The sequence below is a fragment of the Sardina pilchardus genome, chromosome 10 (genome assembly GCF_963854185.1).
Source record: "Sardina pilchardus chromosome 10, fSarPil1.1, whole genome shotgun sequence".
Classification (NCBI taxonomy): domain Eukaryota; kingdom Metazoa; phylum Chordata; class Actinopteri; order Clupeiformes; family Clupeidae; genus Sardina; species Sardina pilchardus.
The window spans coordinates 7,624,093-7,643,093 of record NC_085003.1 but is presented as its reverse complement, the minus strand read 5'-3'; the positions used below and the strand labels follow the sequence as shown (position 1 = coordinate 7,643,093).

At 45.6% G+C, this 19,001-nt stretch overlaps 1 long non-coding RNA gene across 2 annotated transcripts in view; it reads right to left on the bottom strand.

The window, feature by feature from the left end:
* Window positions 1-19,001, bottom strand: part of LOC134093665 (uncharacterized) — a 59,812-nt gene that overhangs the window by 4,979 nt on the left and 35,832 nt on the right. The window contains exons 4-5 of one of the 2 annotated variants that reach the window (XR_009940373.1): window positions 17,744-17,899; window positions 234-321 (exon numbers count right to left, since the gene is read on the bottom strand). This is a non-coding gene — a long non-coding RNA (uncharacterized LOC134093665). The remainder of the gene's footprint in view (window positions 1-233; window positions 322-17,743; window positions 17,900-19,001) is intronic. The other variant, XR_009940374.1, reaches the window with a different exon arrangement.

The following is a 19,001-nucleotide window of genomic DNA, read 5'->3' as shown; positions in this document are numbered from 1 at the left end:
CCAAACGCCCCTGAGGGTTTGGTGAGAGACTGGTGCGGACTGCGGAGCACTCAGTGCTGAGCGCCCGGGGGGGAATCCCAGGTGCGCCGCGCTGCAGAGTTTTGGCACAGACGTCTGGGTTGGTTCCCCATAGAGAGAGAGCGAGAGAGAGCGTGTGCATGCTCAGGGGGGATGAATAGAACAGTGAGAGACTGAAAGTGAGTCAGTGTGTGAATGAACCATAGAGAACTCACCGGGCCTTCTCGTGCCTCCACCCTTCTGTTTTTTTCCCCCCTTTCCGATGCTCTGATACGCAAGGCCTCCCTTTGAATCATATCAGCACTATCAACGCAGAAAAACATGAATCAGAAAACAAATAGTCACTCACGGTTTGATCGGGCGAGATTCAACAAGTTTGGCCCGGTTTTCACCACATTTATTTTTTTCCAGGGCCAAAATCCTGCTTCCTTTTGACCTTCAAATAAAATGCAGCTGGTGGACCTTTTCACCCCCACCACCCCCCCACCCCCCCCATACCCTCCCCTCCTTTCCACAAAGTCCCCTTTTCTTCAAAAGACTCTGTAAACTAAGGCCTAGATGGAGTCAGGGGCTGAGGTTGGACTCTATAACTGGACCACAGAACTGGAAGTTGACACTCAATACATCAGCAGCTATGTCCCACAGCCTCTAAAAACCACTTCAATGGCGCCTGGCGTATCTCGATAGCCTTCATCGTCACCACGGAGCGCCGGGCAGATACTGGGGGGCGACACAAAAGATAAAAAAGACCTCGGCTCAGAAGCGCCGCGGGGCGCGACGCAACGCCCCGTCGACAGTAGCTGTTTTCACACGGCAGCCTGAAGTCGTTCGGAGTGAGCGAGCGAGCGAGCGAGCGAGAGGCTTGCGTGTCTGCCAGACTTGGGGGAGGAGAAGCAGGAAGAAAATGGGCGCAGTCGGTGCTTTTTGGCTTCGGGACGCGCTTGGCTACAGAAGCGAGCGGGATATTCCAGACCTTCGGTTTTAATGGCGGAGGCTGGAAAACCAAGCTGCCTTCCTCCTCACAAGGAAAAACAAACAGGACAACGAGTGAGCGAACGAAGGAAGGGGAGAGTGGAAGCAGTTTTTGTTTGAGAGGGCTGAGAGAACGTTTCAGAGACGCCTCGACTCGGATCGCTTTCAAAGAGCCCAGGGCCACTTGCGTGGGTCCCGGATTCAGGTTCACAGTAGACACTCCCCTCCTTTGCTCGATCATTTTGAATGGGGATGAAATAAAACCTTTCCTTGCCAACACACATGCACAGACACACACACACACACACACACACCCAAACACACTCCTAGTCTCCTTTCTTTCTTTGCTTTTCGGGCTCCTCATTTTCTGTCCCAATCCAAGCCTCCTGTCCACGTCGCTATTTTTAGCCACCATGCTGCTATTCTGGAATTCGGTGCTGACTGGCTGCCGCTGGATGTCTGGGCAGCGATCCTCTCAGGAATGTCTGGCCCGCTCTCAAACCACTACAGAGGCTGAGCCCTGGGCTGCCGGGGCCCTGCCAGAGCACTGGAGTTAGCAAGGGCCCCCAGTGCAGGGGGGGGGGGGGGGGGGAGGGGGAGGGGGGCAAGGCAGGAGGAAAAGAGAAAGTGCAGATGTATCTGTTTTTTCTGTAATATGTCTGCAGTGTGTGAGTGCCTGTGTGTGTTGCTATGTGTGTGTGTGTGTGTGTGTGTGTGTGTGTGTGTGTCTGTAAGGGAGAGAGTTTGACAATGAAATCAAAAAAGAGTGAGTGCGAAAGAGAGAGAGAGAGAGAGAGGACACTTGGGAAGAGAACACGTGATGGTTGTGGACATTTGTGAGTGTACAATGAAGCTAGTCTTGAACATTTCTGTGCTTTACTGTGTGTCCAAAAATGCATCCACAATTTGTTGCTTTGTTGTTGTTTTGGCAAAAGGATTAAACAAAAATGGCCTGTGCAAAGAGGTCAAGGGCCCCTCTCTGTCTGAGAGTTTATGTGTGCATTTCGACATGCACATTTAGTTTTATTTCAGAGGTACCAAAACTCTTAGGAGAAGTGCTGTAGGACTTCTTTTAAAGATCACTTATCTGGTTGCAACAACAAAACATTGCAAGCCTGCAAGAACATCCAGCCCACCTGTTGCTTCTGATGGCTGAGGCCTGTTCATCTGTGTGCGGTGCCCTCCAAACACACACACATCATAAAACTCCATCAGTGAGGTAGGTCCGCACTACATGTGAGTTCCAACAGATGCTCCTACTGTGCCAAGTTTGCGGAGACTTCATAATACAAGCTAGAGATATTTATAATTAATCAATTTAGATTTACAGTGAGAGGAAGCAGACCGGTCGCTCTCTCCTCCTCTTTCTCTCTCTCTCTCTCTCTCTCTCTCTCCCTCTTCCAGGCCGAGCTAACATATGTGAAGAATCAAATACTGAAATAAAGAAAAAATGTTATAAATAAAAGGAAGGAAACCACTGGACGATAAAAACAATAATTTTTCAAACCGAGCCATTTAAGAGATATGCGGACAAGAATGAGCAGATTGCTTCTCACATGAGCTGACCCTCAAACCTGTCCCGAAATGAAAAACTGTTTGAAAGGAAGTAGGCCAAATTGTTGAGGTTGCGTTGGGCTATTGGGTGTTGTGGTTAACCTACTTTCTCTATTCTTTCCCATGTGTTAGGAAAATCTTCCAAGTATTTAAGATTTTAAGAAACAAGAACCACAAAAGTAGTATGTTTTAACTCTGGCCCAGAGGAGAGAGTGTCCAGCCAAGAGGATTCCCCCTCTCTACTAAACAGTCTCTATCCTCTGAAACTCAGGGCATCCTTTTATTGACAGAAAAGTGTCCTTGTCCTTGTTTGTCCCAACCCCCATATCCTGCTTTTGCAGGCCCCCATATCCTGCTTTTGCAGGTACATCTGTTTCCTTTGACGTAAAGAAGAACAATGCATACAAGAATTTTCCTTGCATCAGCAGTCCACGTATACATGCATACTTGACAAGAAAACTGTGACACACCTAAATCTACTTAACAATGATAATAACATAATTTCTTTAACATTTCCCTCCTGTTTATCATTGCTAATTTCACAATCATTTTTGTTCCATTGATACATCTCCTTTACAGGTTTTCTGTACCAACTTCATTGCTGATCATGAAGTCTTCAGCGAGCAGTTTAGTTACTTCTTCTTGCAAAAGCATAACATTCATACTGGAATGTACTGTCTTGGCTATTAGACAGCGAAAGCAAGGAATCACACATGTAGTGAATACACAAAACAGGATTAATACAGCGATTATAGGAGTACACATTTTCAAAATGATTTGTAGCCAGGTTCCAGACCTGAACCACTTGAAAAGGTCCCATTCTTGATTTACGGTGTCTGCGACCATTGCTCCTTGTACATTTCTCATTTGGTGTAACGCTTCAGTAACATCATGACTATTCATGTTATCAGGAATGTAAGTACAGCATGTATCATTCAACATTGCACAAACACCTCCTTTTACAGCAGCCATGAGATCAAGCACCAATCTGTTCTGTATCACCATTAAACGCATAGCAGATATCTCAGAATTTTGTTTTTCATATATTTTGATAGATGCATTGTAAAACAATCCAATTCTATATTCTTGTGTTTCCATTCTTAACAGTAACTTACCAACCCCTGTCCATGGGAACAGACTTAACGTTATCTTTTGACTAGTAGTCCACAATTTATGCTCATCAGGAACATCAGTTCCCCAAAAAGGATCGTGTGGTTTAACATCTACTGTATCTCTGCGGCTACGACGGTGTTGGTCAGTCTGAGTTATGATGGAAGTGTGATCAGTCAGACGCACCGGAGCGCAAATTCCACCCCAATCTAGTGGAAGATTTAAATAGATTCTGTGACCACACATCCAATAGATACCTTCTAATGTGGCTGTGCCATTACAACTAGGTATGGTACTGTCCCCCCAACACCGACACATAGTTCTATTTCTAGGGTTGGGCCATGGGCAGTTATCACCTCCTTGTTCAACGGTTCTAGACTTCTTCTGACCTTGAAGTACACACATTTCCATGGGAACAACGGTCTGATTGCACCGGTAGAGAGGCAAACTCCCTACTGGCACAGAGCCATTTCTATAGAAACACAGTGGAAATCTTGTTTTTGGTCTAACAGTGGCAAAAGGAGTCAATGCTACACTAGTCTTTATAAACTTCAATGGGTGTGTTACTGCACAGGGTCCATAGGTTGTGTTAGTGCCATCTTTATGCATTTTCATATGAGCATTAACATAAGAGGCATTTTCACCAGACGTTCCTTGACCTATACATGAACTCTGTACATAAGGAAGTTTTATGGCTGTCAAACGGGGGTGAGAAGCAGATATTGGCATCAGAGAACACACATAGCAATCCGATACATTATTCAAATCAGCTAGCATTTGAGCATAACGATACCATGAATTCAAATGATACACATGCGTGACGTTGTAGTTATGTAGGTCTTCTGACAAAACCCATCTCTTGAATCGCCGTGCTTCGTCCTTCAGAAAGTAGAAGTCTCCATTCAGTCCTTGTAAGAGAAGTCTCAGCAAGGTGAGGGCGATGGCCGTGCCAAAAACCATTCTCCATATTAAGAGTCCGTTACCTCCAGGCATCGTCACTAGGCTTCGGAGGATCCAAGATCTTCACCGACGTTGAGACGACTAGATTCTAAACCTCTAGTCCCCTTTGAAGTCGGACTTCCCCTCCTCAGCAGTTGACTCTGCAACTGGAAAGTCTCGAACCTTACAATGAGAGAGATGCGTCCAGGCGGTCCGGCCCTCCACCTTCACTGCAGTGGGTGTAGATAGGATGACTCTGTGGGGTCCTTCCCAGCGTGGATCGGACCAACACTTTTTCTTGATAACTTTGATAAACACCCAATCTCCAGACTTCACTTTAGGGTCCTGTGGGGAGACAGAAAAAGAAGGAACAGTATTCGTGTCTACACATTCTTTTGAAGACAGTGTTTTAATCAATTGTCCCACTATCCCTTCATCATCATCCGGTGTAGCTTTACTATGAGAGAAGTCAGGCATAGTGTACGGTCTGCCATACAGCATTTCAAAAGGAGTTAACTGTGTAGCAGCACCAGGTGTTGTTCTCATACTCAATTGTACAATATCTAAACAGTCTGGCCACTGCCATCCTGTTTCAGCCATTGTCTTTCGTAGACGTGATTTAACTGTTCCATTGTGTCGCTCTACTAATCCAGCTGATTGCGGATGATAAGCTGCATGTCTTTTAAGATCAATACCAAAATGTTCACCAATTCTGTCAATCACTTCATTAACAAAATGTGTTCCATTATCACTTCGAATTAGTCTAGGCACACCATGGCTTGGAATAATTCGTCTGCAAAGTGCTTTGGCTACAGTTGCAGCATCAGGAGTTCGACACGGGAAAAGTTCAATCCATCTAGAGAACACATCTATCACCACCAACACATATTCTAAATTGTGAACTTTGTTCAGTTGTATAAAGTCCATGTGTATTGTGTGAAACGGGTGTGGGGGTGTAGGAAACTGTCCTCTTTTGGGTCTCGCATGTCCCTGTGAATTATGTTTAATACAAATGATGCACTGATGACAAAAGTTTTGTGAGTAGTTTGTAAACCCATACGTAGTATAGTGTTTATCTACTAGTGCACACATCCCTCCTGTTGAGACATGGCTCTGCCCATGACTCAAAATTGCAGCCCACTTGTACATTGATTTTGGCAAAACTGGCTTTTCATTTGGTCCGACATAAATGTTATCTTTTAAATAGCATCCATGCTTTACCCATGTGTCCCTTTCTTTAGCTGATGCTTGTTGTTGTCGTGTTAGTAAAACATCATCACTCTCTGTCTGCGAGAGGAACAAGCCCGTGGCTTTCTTTGCACACTCGTCAGCCAAGGCGTTGCCTCTCGCAACATCATCTGTTTTGTTAGTATGCGCTTCGCATTTGCAAATAGCAAGCTTTTTCGGCAATTGTATAGCATCGTACAATTTTAAAAGCAAGTCTTTATGTTTTACCGGTTTTCCAGTAGAAGTCTTGTAGCCACGTCTTTTCCAATGTGCACAAAAAATATGAGACGCAGCAAAAGCATACTGACTGTCTGTATAAACCGTTACTTCTTTTTTGGCAAAAAGTTGACACGCTCTTGTCAGTGCAGTTAACTCTGCTGCTTGTGCAGAGTATGAAGTAGGCAAACTTTTAGCTTCTAATTCAGTAGTTAAAGTGGTCACTGCATAGGCTGCTTTGTTTACACCATATTTGTCTTTTATGGCTGAACCGTCGACGAAAACTGTTTCGCCCTCGTTCAGTGGTTGGTCAGTTAAATCAACCCTTGGTTTCATATTAGTTTGCGTCGATTCTAGGCACCTGTGTTCCGCCCCATCATCGGCTGTAGGAAGCAGGGTGGACGGATTTAACACCGTGCAGCGCTCAATAGTTATGTGCGGTTGAGATAACAATACTGTCATACAAGAAAGATGTCTTGCAGGTGATAAAAATGTCATATTAGTTTGTAACAACAGTAAAGAGACAGCATGTGGGACTTTTACAGTTAGTGGGTGAAAAAGTACAACTTCAGCCGAAGTTTGTACTGCCATTGCGGTGGCGAGCACAGCTTGCACGCACACAGGGGTAGCTCTCGCCACCGGGTCCAATCGTGAAGAGTAAAATGCCACAGGTCTGTTTTTAGCCCCCCACTGCTGTGTCAAAACTGAAGTCATGAAACCATTTTTTACATCGACCATTTGTATGAAAGTTTTAGTGTAATCAGGCAGCGCTAAGACAGTAGACCCAGCAATTAACTGTTTTATGTTTGAAAACGCAATTTCAGCTTCTTTAGTCCATTTTATTTTATCATGCGCAGCCATGGGTTCATCAAAAATTAAAGCTTGCAACGGGCGTGTCTTCTCGGCGTAACCTGGGACCCACATACGACAATAGTTACAAAGTCCTAAAAAGGACATCATTTGCTTTTTTGTTATTGGTTTTGGTGCTTCTAATATTGCTTTCTTACGACTAGAATGCACAAGTCTGCCATCCTTTGTCAATGTATGTCCCAGATACTTCACCTCAGAGCGCCACAGCTGCAACTTGTCTTTGCTGACTTTATGTCCGGTCTCATGCAAATATTTCAGTAACGCTAGTGTGTCAATTTTACATTTTTCTTCATTAATTCCTGCAACTAAGAGATCATCAACATAGGCTAAAATTTGACTACCGCAGGGTGGTTCAAACTTTGCTAAGCAATTATTTATTGCTTCTGAAAATACTGTAGGACTACAACAAAAACCCTGCGAGAGCCTCGTAAACGTGTAGCGTTTTCCTTCAAAAGTAAATGCAAACCAATATTGGCTGTCCTTGTGGACAGGAATTGAATAAAACGCGTTGCTCAGATCAATGACCGAAAATATCTTAGCTTCAGGATTAAGTTGGTTCAACAGAGTGTGGGGATCGGGCACGTTCGGAGCTCGGGCTATTATCGCACTATTTACAGCACGGAGATCTTGCACCATGCGCCAGCCTGTAGACGGAGCCGCTTTTTTAACAGGAAATATCGGCGTGTTACACGGTGAATCAGGACACGGCACAATAATTCCAGTTCTAATCATTTCTGTTATTACAGGTTTTATCCCCTCTGCTGCATCTGGTTTTAAAGGATACTGCTTTTGACATGGATAAGAACCTGTTTTAGATTTAATTCGCAAGGGCTCCACACCTTTAATTAGACCCACGTCCGTAGGTCCTTTTGACCACAAGCTAGACGGAATTTCTTTTAGCGCTCGATCCTCAGCCTCTGTCAAAACCATTAATCATGCGTCTGTTTTGTCATGAAGTATTACTGTAGACGTACAGGTTACCACATAGTTTAGACTAACGCGCCTCCAACCAGTGGTAGGACTTCTTTCAACATTTTGAGTTTCAGTTGTCCAATCTCGTATTTGTGCTACCAAATTTGTATGTTTGTCTAAACGTGACTGCTTCTCATCTGGGTCAGTGGACAGCTGCATGTGGGGTTTCAGTTCCCAACACATCAGTCTCTGCGCAAGCGGTGGCAGGACCGCTTGACAAAAACATTCTCTGTCCAGCCAACACAAATAAGTCAGAGTCACTTTAGTCGGTCCTAGTCTATGCACTAGTTTGTCATATTCTGGGTCTGGCCCAGGCATGTGTTTGCGTCTCAGATCAATTCTCAGTTTTTCAGGCGCTACGAACCTAGCTCGTGGGTTTACTCTTTCCTCAACTTTTTGAACTATTGTCTCTATTGTTTTCCCTGGGTCCTGGTGTGAAGGTTCCAGGGCCCAGACGTAATAGGGTGCTCCTTTTCCCTCAATTAAATGTATGTCGGCTTCATTGCATGGTCTAACCTCCATACCTCCCTGCAGAGTCGGATAGATGGCTAATTTTAATTTCACCATTAAATCTCGTCCTAACAGGTTGTATGGACAGTTGGGAGCAATAATTACAGGTGCGAAAACAGTGCTTCCTGTTTCTGTCAGAGAGACAGCAACGGGCTCACTAAAAAATTGTCTTTCCACATAACCATTAGCTGACTTTATGAGAATACCTTGATCAGTTTGTTTTAGTCCGTCTATGTCTTTCATTACAGTTCTACATGCTCCAGTGTCGCATAAGAAAACTACAGGTTTGCCATTGACATATAACACTTGCTCTGGTTTGTCACTTAAACACACAACAGCTAAATCTAGAAATTCCTCACATATTTCTAGCTGCTCTCCTTCTCCATTCCCTAGTCAAGCGTTATACCGGTCTCTATTGTTACCTTGCTCTCTCTCATCAGTGGTGGGGCAAGTTCGAGACCAATGCCCGAAACCACCACACTTGTAACACTTGTTGCTATCATCTTCTTCATTTTCATAGTTTCTCTGCACTGGCCTGCTTTCATTCTGTCCTCCTCTTCCCCTGAAATTACCTCTGCCTCTGCCACGGCCACGCCCTCGGCCACGGCCTCGACCTCTAAAAGGTTGTCCACCAGCTCCTTGGAACACCATAGTGAATGCTTCCACTACTTTATCGGAATCTTTCTTTTCTTTCTCTTTCTTTTTATTCTTTGATGTTTTCTCTGCATGTTTAGCCTGTTCCATAAACTCTGGTAGCCTTGCTGTCCTGAAAGAAACAAAATGTTTCTCTATCCATCCCTTTATTTCTGGTCTGAAACTCTGAAGTAATGCTTGCTTCAATTGTTGTTCATAAATTGCCTTATCTTCATCACTTTCTGACTTCAGACCACTATAAGCTTTAAAGACTTTTTCAAATCTGTCTCTAAACTCCCAAACATCCTCATCGTCTTTTTGTGTTGTGGCGTGTATCTTAGTGTAATCACAATGTTTTCTAAAAACTTCCTTACATTTATTCTCTAAGCTTTGGATTTGTTGAGTAAGATCAACAGAGCCAGGGGCGTGCGCTATACCATTCAAATGGGCTACAAAGCTATCTTTAACACGGCTCCAATCGGAACCCATTTTGCAACGAAACATCCTTTCGACCTCGAAACCATTTAGATGGTACACCGCTATTATGCTTTTCATTTCTTCGCAAAATTCATCAATTTGGGCTTTATGTGATGGAATTCCCTCCACCGCTTTTTTAACATCTTCCTGTGTCCATGTCCTATAGACATACATTAAGCGTGGATTGGCATCATTAGCGGCTTGATCTGGCCTAAATGTTGGATTAGGCAGTTCTATCATTGGAAATGCCTCCACCCGCTGTGGCTGCGGGGGCCAATCCGGAGTTTTATCATAATCCACATCATCATCATATAGATTTGCATCTGCATGACCCGATGATGGCTTTTGATTTTTATCTAGTTTGCGGTGGACGGTTCTACCTAGACCTACGCCTCCATCTAATTCTGTTGACCATTCTAAATTCATAGCGTCTTTTAATCGTCTGCCATATCTTGGCAGTGGCAGCATTGAGGCTAAGGGAGGTGTTTTAGACTCCATGTGGAGAGGTGGATACAACATTTCTTTCGCGCTCGGACTTCCTTGCGCTGGGGGATGAGAGGCTGCAGCTGCCTCATCCTGTGCGGGGGAGGGCAAGGGTGCCGCTTGTGCTGCTGCAGCCTGTTGTGGTTGTGGATTATAAGGAGGAGGTGCGACGCCTGGCATATTGTCTTCTTCTTTGACATATGCTACAGTGCAATTTTTTCGCTCTTTTATTTTATTTTCACGCTTTTTTGCTTCCTCCAACCACAATTTGGCCGCATCAATTTCTTTTTGATGATGCGTTTTTAATCCACCCTTCTTATTAGAGTGGTGTGTTAGTACGTCGCGCAGCAATTTAGAACAGTTAGGAACTGTTAATTTGCCTTCAAATTCGAATTTATCTTTCCAACGTGGTAGCCAAATTTCATGTCCTGGATGGACTCGAGCCATAAATTTGGCATCGCCTTTCAAAACTTTTTCTTTGTTTTGAGTGTTTCCCATGTCTACAAATAAGGGGTTGATCTGTGTCGTCCTCTTAGGGCAAACAACAAGCCTGGGAAGCGAGCTTCTAGACCGTAGTCCGGCTTCCCCTGGGTGTTTTATCTCTCACAGGCTCTATTGTTCGTTTTAACTCACAGACAATCCCTTCACACACACACTTCTCAGTCACACTTCTTCTTTCCCTCTCCTATCGACTTAGGCAGGACTCGAACCTCTCTCTTTTTTTTTTTTTTTTTTTTTTTTTTTTTTAACTTAGATGGAACTTCAGGCCCACTAGCTAAGGTAGAACGACAGGCCTACCTTTTAGATAAACTATATGGCGGAACTTCAGGCCCTCCAAAAGTTTATTTTTAACAGCTGTATAAGAGAACAGCAACTTAATGCGATCTTTCCCTTTTTTTATAAAACCTAGGATTTTTTTACTCACTCTATATGGTTCTGCTCTGTGGTTCGTTGAATGCCGTCAATCCAGTCCGGGGGCTGGTCGCCGTCGGCTGGCCAGCACGGAATTCACCGCACGGGGCTTTTCTTCCACGGTCCTAAACCGCAGGCTGCGCAGTCTTCAGCTTTCGACGATCAGTCCCAGGATCTTGAATGTATTGGCATCCGGCATCGAAGGACCAAGAATGTTAGGAAAATCTTCCAAGTATTTAAGATTTTAAGAAACAAGAACCACAAAAGTAGTATGTTTTAACTCTGGCCCAGAGGAGAGAGTGTCCAGCCAAGAGGATTCCCCCTCTCTACTAAACAGTCTCTATCCTCTGAAACTCAGGGCATCCTTTTATTGACAGAAAAGTGTCCTTGTCCTTGTTTGTCCCAACCCCCATATCCTGCTTTTGCAGGCCCCCATATCCTGCTTTTGCAGGTACATCTGTTTCCTTTGACGTAAAGAAGAACAATGCATACAAGAATTTTCCTTGCATCAGCAGTCCACGTATACATGCATACTTGACAAGAAAACTGTGACACACCTAAATCTACTTAACAATGATAATAACATAATTTCTTTAACACCATGCTGTATACTTTGGACTGCTTGTCTGGTCGTGTGAGCATGTGTGCCGTTATTCACTGCTCGACTCCTCTCCAAATGCCAGCGGGCGGATCTCGGCGAACGCATAAACCCCTCTTTCGTCTCCGGAACAACCTCTGACAAGCGGTGTGCATTTCTTTAGGTGTTTTTCATTTGTCATGGTCTCGTTTACCGTGACCGAAACCTCTTGGCAGGAGAGTCGGACCCTGAATGAGATTTACCTGTGACCTGCGTCTCTTCAGCAGCTAAACAAATAAATTCACCCTGAAAAGGTAGAAAAGGAGGAATGGTGCCTTGATGGCCTTTTCAATATTTACTTTCACGAGCATGCACAGGAGTTGTCAAACTTTTATTTGTCTGGTTTAAAAATGTCCTGGCACTTCCTCTGCCTCTGGTTGACAACGTGCGCGTGATGAATGAATGTGCGTTGACACACCAGGAGAGCGAAACTTGGCAATTGTTATGAGCTGCACCGACGACGTCAACAGAGCAGATCCTTCATCCAACCATTGCAGGGCTTTTAACAAAGAGGTGCCCTTACACAATGTACAATTTTAAAAACAGTGACCTCATCCATGATCTCGTTATTCATATTTCTAAACAGTCTGATAAACAGTTTGCTGTGTGTTTATAAATATTTAGTGCCACGCTGAGAGCAAAGCATACAGTCTTGCATTTGCATAGAATAAGAGAATAAAACAATGTTTGGAGATTTGTACACTGGCGTTCAAGAGGATGTCGATGCAAAACCCAGGTGCCCAACCCATTCCAACCAGAGGGGCACAAGAGCCCTGCCGACGAAGCCCGAACACACAATACCAGCCAGTCTGATTGTGAGAGACTGGCAACACTGACCAGGGAAATGGACCACAATGCCCGTCTGTAAGAGTACAGGGGCTGTGCTTGTTGCTCTGTCTGCTGTAATTGGCCGTAACCCACTACCAGGAGCTGAGCCTCGCTTTTTCTTTCAGACTTTTTATTTTAGACTCTCTCCACCCCTCCTTCTTTTTCACTCTCATCCAGTCCCCATCTCCTCCCTCCCTCCCTCCCTCTCTCCCTCCCTCCCTCCCTCCCTTTAAGTACAAATGCAGCAGAATGGGCTCAATGCATCTCCCAGCTGAGGCACATTCCTTTTGGTTTCCACTTGTGTCTGTCTCTTCTGTTTTTTTTCTGGGTCAGTGTTTCTGTGATTAAATATATAGTTTATTCTTTTCTCTCTCTCTCTCTTTCTCTCTTCTCTTTCCGATGCTTTTCTTTTCCACTTATTTTTCCTCTCTGACTTTCCTTTTCTGAAATAAAGTTAAATGTCACCCGTATAAAAGGGGCGGGGTGGCATTTACGACAGGGCCATTTTGCAGAGGGGCCGATGAGAGATCCTCTCCATCTCTCGGCGCATGGGGAAAAAGCGAGAGTGGAAAAGCTCTGCAAGAGATGTTTGCACTGCTGTGACGTCGCACACGAGGCTGCGTTGCCGGCAAGTTCAAGCGCTAGCTGCAGAACTGCATGCGAATGACTCTCCTGAGTTCTTTCAATGTACTCCATGCATTCATAAACATCTTTTCAGCGTTACCGGTAACGTTACCGACTGACAATCGGTCGACCCGAGTTCAATTCCTGTTGTTGGGAGTCCGTGTCCCTTTGGATAAAAACGTCTGTTGAATATCAGTCAAGCAAAGTGTTCTTGAACCTTGCGCATGCTCAATGTTTTTAGGTGCACACACTGCTCCCACTCTCTCACCTCTGCGTTCTGTGTCTGTGGTGACAGGAGATTGATGGCCGGAACAGACTCCAAACAGCTCCTCCAAATCATCGATCAGTGCCAGTCCCAGCATATCATTTCCTACCCCCCATCATTTCCTGTCCCCCCATAATAACCCAGAACCTCTCAGCCTGCTGCTTCGCCACTCTCCATCACCTGTGAGCGATGGCACTGGGCGGAGCGGCTCCACCCTTTGGCTGATGGACGTAGACAGATGCCCGCAGATGGATGGGAGGTGGGAGGTAGCGCCGGCTGACAGGACAGATAAGCCTTTAAAGGGGGGGAGAAGGGGTGGGTGTCTTTCCCTGGGGAGTGGAGGGATGATTGAGTGTGTGTGGTAGCCACAGGTTAGCTAAAACATTAACATCAACCCCCCACTTCTCCCTTCTCCTCCAAACCCCACTGTTTGTCTGACTTAGGGTGGTCCGTGAATGTCACCGTTAAAAGCCCGAGAGGCCCTAACGTGGAGCCGGGTGTCTACTGTGTGCTCCGGCTGGGGCTGTCGCTCATGCAAAGCCATGTCAAGTGTCAGGTAATGAAGTGTTAACCACTGAGGTAATCACGTCCAGGGCGACAACCCTCAGCCACACTTGATCCCCCTCACCCATCCCCCTCCACACAGGCCTAGCTTCTTTCCCATGAACTTCACCGCTGCTCTACCACAGCACAGCAAAGGCAAACATGACATCACCCCCCACAACACGAGCGTATCACACCACCCAATCAGGACTTTTTGGACTCTGTTTTTTTGGGGGGGAGGTTGGGTGAAGGGCATTTCCAGAAAATGGTGGATTTAGATCTCATCTGAGGGAAATAAGTTTGAGTTGGTGTCTTGTTTGACTTCACGCTCACAGATGTGGACACTGGGCTGCCTGGCGCGATGGCCGCCGAGGTGTTTTTACAGCGGGGTCGAGTTTCAAACCAAAGTAAGCACTGGTGGACTTCAGAGGGTCTCCGGGTGAACTTGTCTCAGGACTGACAACCATAATGGAAGAGCTTGTGTCTGGCACAGATAATATCTTCACAAGCCTCCATGGTGGGGGCAAAACAGTTTTGTCTTTCTGTCTGTCTCGCTCTCTCTCTGTTCTCTGATGACAAGTCAGCGAGTCGCCTGAAAGAGACGGCCACTTATGAGTGATGGTCACCTGGACCATTTCCACTCCTCTTTTTTCAGCCTCAGCCTTTTAAACAGCAGTGAAAGGAGAAAACAAATGAAAAGATAGATTCCTTTGAAAGGAGATCTCTCCTTGCCTCCCTCCCTCCCTCCTTCCCTCTCTCCCTCTCCATCCCAGCAGCCACCCCATTCCGATCCCTCCTCCACCCCACTCCTGCTCCAAACCCCCTCCTTTCACTTGTGCGGGCTTGATGAAAGACTATACTTCTATCCCTCGCACGCAATATTCCAAACCTATATGAGGCTGTGTGTGTGTGTGTGTGTGTGTGTGTGTGTGTGTGTGTTAGATGGGGGGTTAACAAAAAAGAAAAAAAGAAAAAGTTCAATGGGAGAAAATGGGGTGGGGTGGGGTTAGGGGTGTCAGAAGAGAGCCAAAGTCAAAAGATAAGTCAGTGGGTGGTGTTGAGAGAGAGAGAGAGAGAGAGAGAGAGAGAGAGAGAGAGAGAGAGAGAGAGAGAGAGAGAAAGAGAGAGAAAGAGAGGGAGAAAAAAGAGCAAAAATAGGAAATATAGAGGGAGGCATGTGCTGGAAATGGGGATGGGGCGGTTGTAGTGGTAAGGACACCAGACAGAAGAGAACAGAGGACAAGAACAGCGCTTTTGCATTGGTGGGGGTCGGCTGGATGTATGGTTGTCGTTGCGAGCATCTGAAGGATATTAGAGGGCTTAAACTCAGTTAATGCCACAGGCAGGGAATGGCAGCGAGACAGGACGGATGCTGAGGGAGGGGGGAGGCTGGACGGGGGATGTGGAGAAGAAAGGGGTGAGAGTGGGGTTAAGGCGGAAGCTAAAGATTAAGCGTGACGTCCAGCGATCAAGAACAGAAAGAGTGTGACCGCTGAGGAAGAAGAGTAGTGTGATCCCTCGACTCAAGACGTGGCTCTGGATGTGGCTCTTTTTCGTGGTTCTGTGTGGTGTAATCACATACACGCACACACACACACACACACACACACACACACACACACACACACACACGCACGCACACACACACACACACACACACACACACACACACACACACACACACACACACACACACACACACAGACAGACACACACACACACAAAACTTTGGCAAAACAAAATTTCACCACGCAAAGTGGGAAAGCAGATGTTTGGGGATAAATAGGGGGTGCGGAGAGATCAGTATTCAGCGCGGACTGACTGAAGATGGTATGCATCCATTTAGCTCCTGGCACTAGGCCACGGTGACCTGCTCTCCTCTGCGGCAGGTTGAAAATATGTGGTGCGTGGGGGGCGGGGGGGGGGTTGTCCCTCTTTGATTCTCTCGACGGCGGTGAGAGAACACCTGTGCCCTTTGCTGAGAGCCCCCGCTCTCTCGGTAGCTTTTGAATAGTTAATGTCAAAGCATTTACAGTCGAGGCGAGCATCAAAGTCGGGAGATGAGTGCCTCCCCGCTCTCCAAACAGACATCCATCATACAGTAATGATACCCTTGCCACGTATGTGAAACGGGGCAGATTAGTACACAGCCTTGCATTCCTCACCACTGAGTTCACTCAGCTCGGCCACATGTTACAACCGCCCCAGTGCAGCATGGGAGGAACTCCTGTCCGTCACTGGGGCAGCGGTGGTCTTGCTGCCCTGTTGAGTTGCGGGGTGGGATGGTGGGGGGGTATGATAACATCCGAGAGTCCGAGAGGAGAGAGATTTCCCCCCCCTTGCTGCCCTGAGACCTCTGGAGGTGTGAGAGCTGACCCTGGATACCCCCCCACCATGTTCTTCACAGCATTTCGAGTGGCCGGCACTACAAAAGGCATTCCATCCTGTCTGCCCCCCCCACCTCTCAGCAGGGTCAAGTTAGGCAGCCGCGGAGGAAGAGAGACAGAGAGATAACTGCCCGGACAGACAGACAAGACAGGGAGTCGGTCGGCCAGTCGGCCAGCTGGCCGGTTCAGCGGCGGGACGTGGGAGAGTGGACGAAGGAGTGACCGGACTGTCTGAGCCCCACTCGCTCACACTTTTAATTCCTTCCGGGGCTAATCCTCTCTTCCTGGCGTCTCTGAGTGGCCAGATCCACTCAGCACCCTGACAGTGATGACAAAGGAAGGGCACCGCCGCTGATGCTCCAGGTGGATACGCTGAAAGGGCAACCGCTGACATTTAGAATCTTCTGGAACATTCAATAAAAACGCAAACTCTGCGTTTGGGTGTTCAGGCTTTGGCTGTCATTTGGGAAGGGGCTCAATTTGACATCAACAGAAATGTTGTGATAAGGGTGTGTTATGATTCAGCATAGGAGTGACCAAAGTCACCAGTAGTGAAGATAGTGGTCTTAAATATTATCATATTTTAAAAAAAAAAACAATCACTGATATTGTCTTCATAAAACAAATATGGTAATATAATATTTTCTTCGTCTTGTTATATACTTTTGTACAGTTATGGTTACAAGCTTTCAACTTCACTACACTCTCATTTCAAGATTAATTTCTTGAAAAAAACACATGATAAACATTTTCACAGATTATTCCCACTGATAGCATTTTCCATAATAATCATGTTGTGAATATCTGATATCATGACCACAAGGACCACAAGCTGTTTAACAGAGGGCCCTAAAGAGAAAGGTGTGAGCTTGTTTTTTTCTGGTCAAAGTCGTCGTTAAACATAGCTTACATGCATAGTTAAATGGTGGTGATGATGAGAGTAAATTAAGTGTGATGCACGACTAACAATTTTCCAAAATAAGAAAATTATCCCTAATAACGTCACTAAATGTTGATAATGCTCAATAAAACAAGTTGAGCAATTATAATGTTGCATTCCGCACAATGTTTTATATGTTTCAATAAATAATAGATTAATGGCAGATAATCACTTAAACCATGGTCTGTGATAAGTAGGTGCTTAAAGTCTCACTTGAAAAATGTGGCACTCTCTAGTAATGTTGAATATAGTTCAACTTGTAATTACGCATGTCTTGTTCTCATTTAGTGCTACTAGAGCAAAGCTAAAAGGCTACAGGCCTGCAAGACTTTTGTTTAAAACATATCTCATCTGTCTGTTTTCAAATACGCATCCTATACAATGGTACAATAGGCCGTATTCTATCTATTTTTTTTATTTTTTTGGAGCATCTTCAGTCTAAAACAGCTGTGCAAACAGGAAGGGAAATGTGTGTGCATTTGACATGATACATTAAGCCAGTATTAGTTATGGTCAAAATCTTCATTTCCTCTTAACGGAGTTGGATATTCAAGCCAATTCAACCAATTCATTGTGCATCTTCACATGCATAAAAAAAAAGAAAATATAAAACCGAATGCGCGTACTTGGTCTCGCATGCAATTAGTGTCCTTCAAGTGGCCCGCCTTCAGCGTTGTTGAACACAAATGGATTTTCCTTGGAGGCACCATGCTTGTTTGGCTTACTTACCCACACGCCCTCCCATTGAGCTGTGAGAATTGGTCATTTCCTGCAGCTCTGTGCTGAGAGAGAGAGAGAGAGAGAGAGAGAGAGAGGGAGATAGAGAGGGAGTAAGGGAGAGAGAGAGAGAGAGAGAGAGAGAGTATGAGCAGAGCCCACTGACCCACATAAAAAAGCTCTCATTCATTTGGGCCAAAATACTCCCCTCATAACTAAGCACTGACTCACACCACTGTGTTCAAACATGGGTGAGATGACCCCCCCACCCCCCACCCACCGTCTGCCCCCCCCCCCTCAATGGCAGGCTATCAGTCACATTCAGCTTACCCCACACCACCCAGCCCCTCAGCCTCCCACTTGTAAAAGCAAGCTTGTATCACCAGCCCGAGCACGAGAAGTCAACATAACTCTTGGCCCAAGAATGCAGCAAAGGTTTATATTGCCATTGGATGGGGTGGGGGGTGGACGGGTGGTGGGGAGGTATCTTGGGCGAGCACAGATGAGCAATTATCCTTTTCGCCACAAAGGAACGGGGTCTATTCTGGGAAACCTGCCTCCTACTGGCCTCTCTCCAAACAGCCGAGGGAGAGCAGCAACATTTGGAAAACAAACGTTGGGTAAACGCTGATCCATCAGCAGGTCACGGCCAAAGAATGCACTATTAGTTCACAACCTATTTTTACCTTACAAGTTATTTTTGTTGCAAGAGAGGTATTGGCTAAGGTAGCAGTGAATATTTGTTTAGCAAATGGCCATGACTGTAAAGCTGATGGACGTTTCATTGTTATTCAAGTCAGGAATGGCCTTTAAACATTCTCTGGCCCTCATTCAAGACCAAATTACCACTTCTGTAGCGCCTTACTGACAACTTACTGGAAATACCCACAATCGACTGCCTTTGAATCGAGATGGTGGTATGCGAATTGACATATCGAGAGAAAGAACAGAGGTTAATGGTTAATAGTTTCATGATGTGGCGCATGCTGTAGTGACTGAGTAGTGTGACAGCGCACTGCTCCGACTGAAGTGGCAAAGCAGAGCAAGATTTAGGAGCCCGTACAGTCACACCAACACACAACCCTCAATCATGAAAACGAGTCATTAAACATCATGGTGAAACAAGCTCCAACCTCGCTGTTAATGTAATCCTAAAAAGAGGGGTGT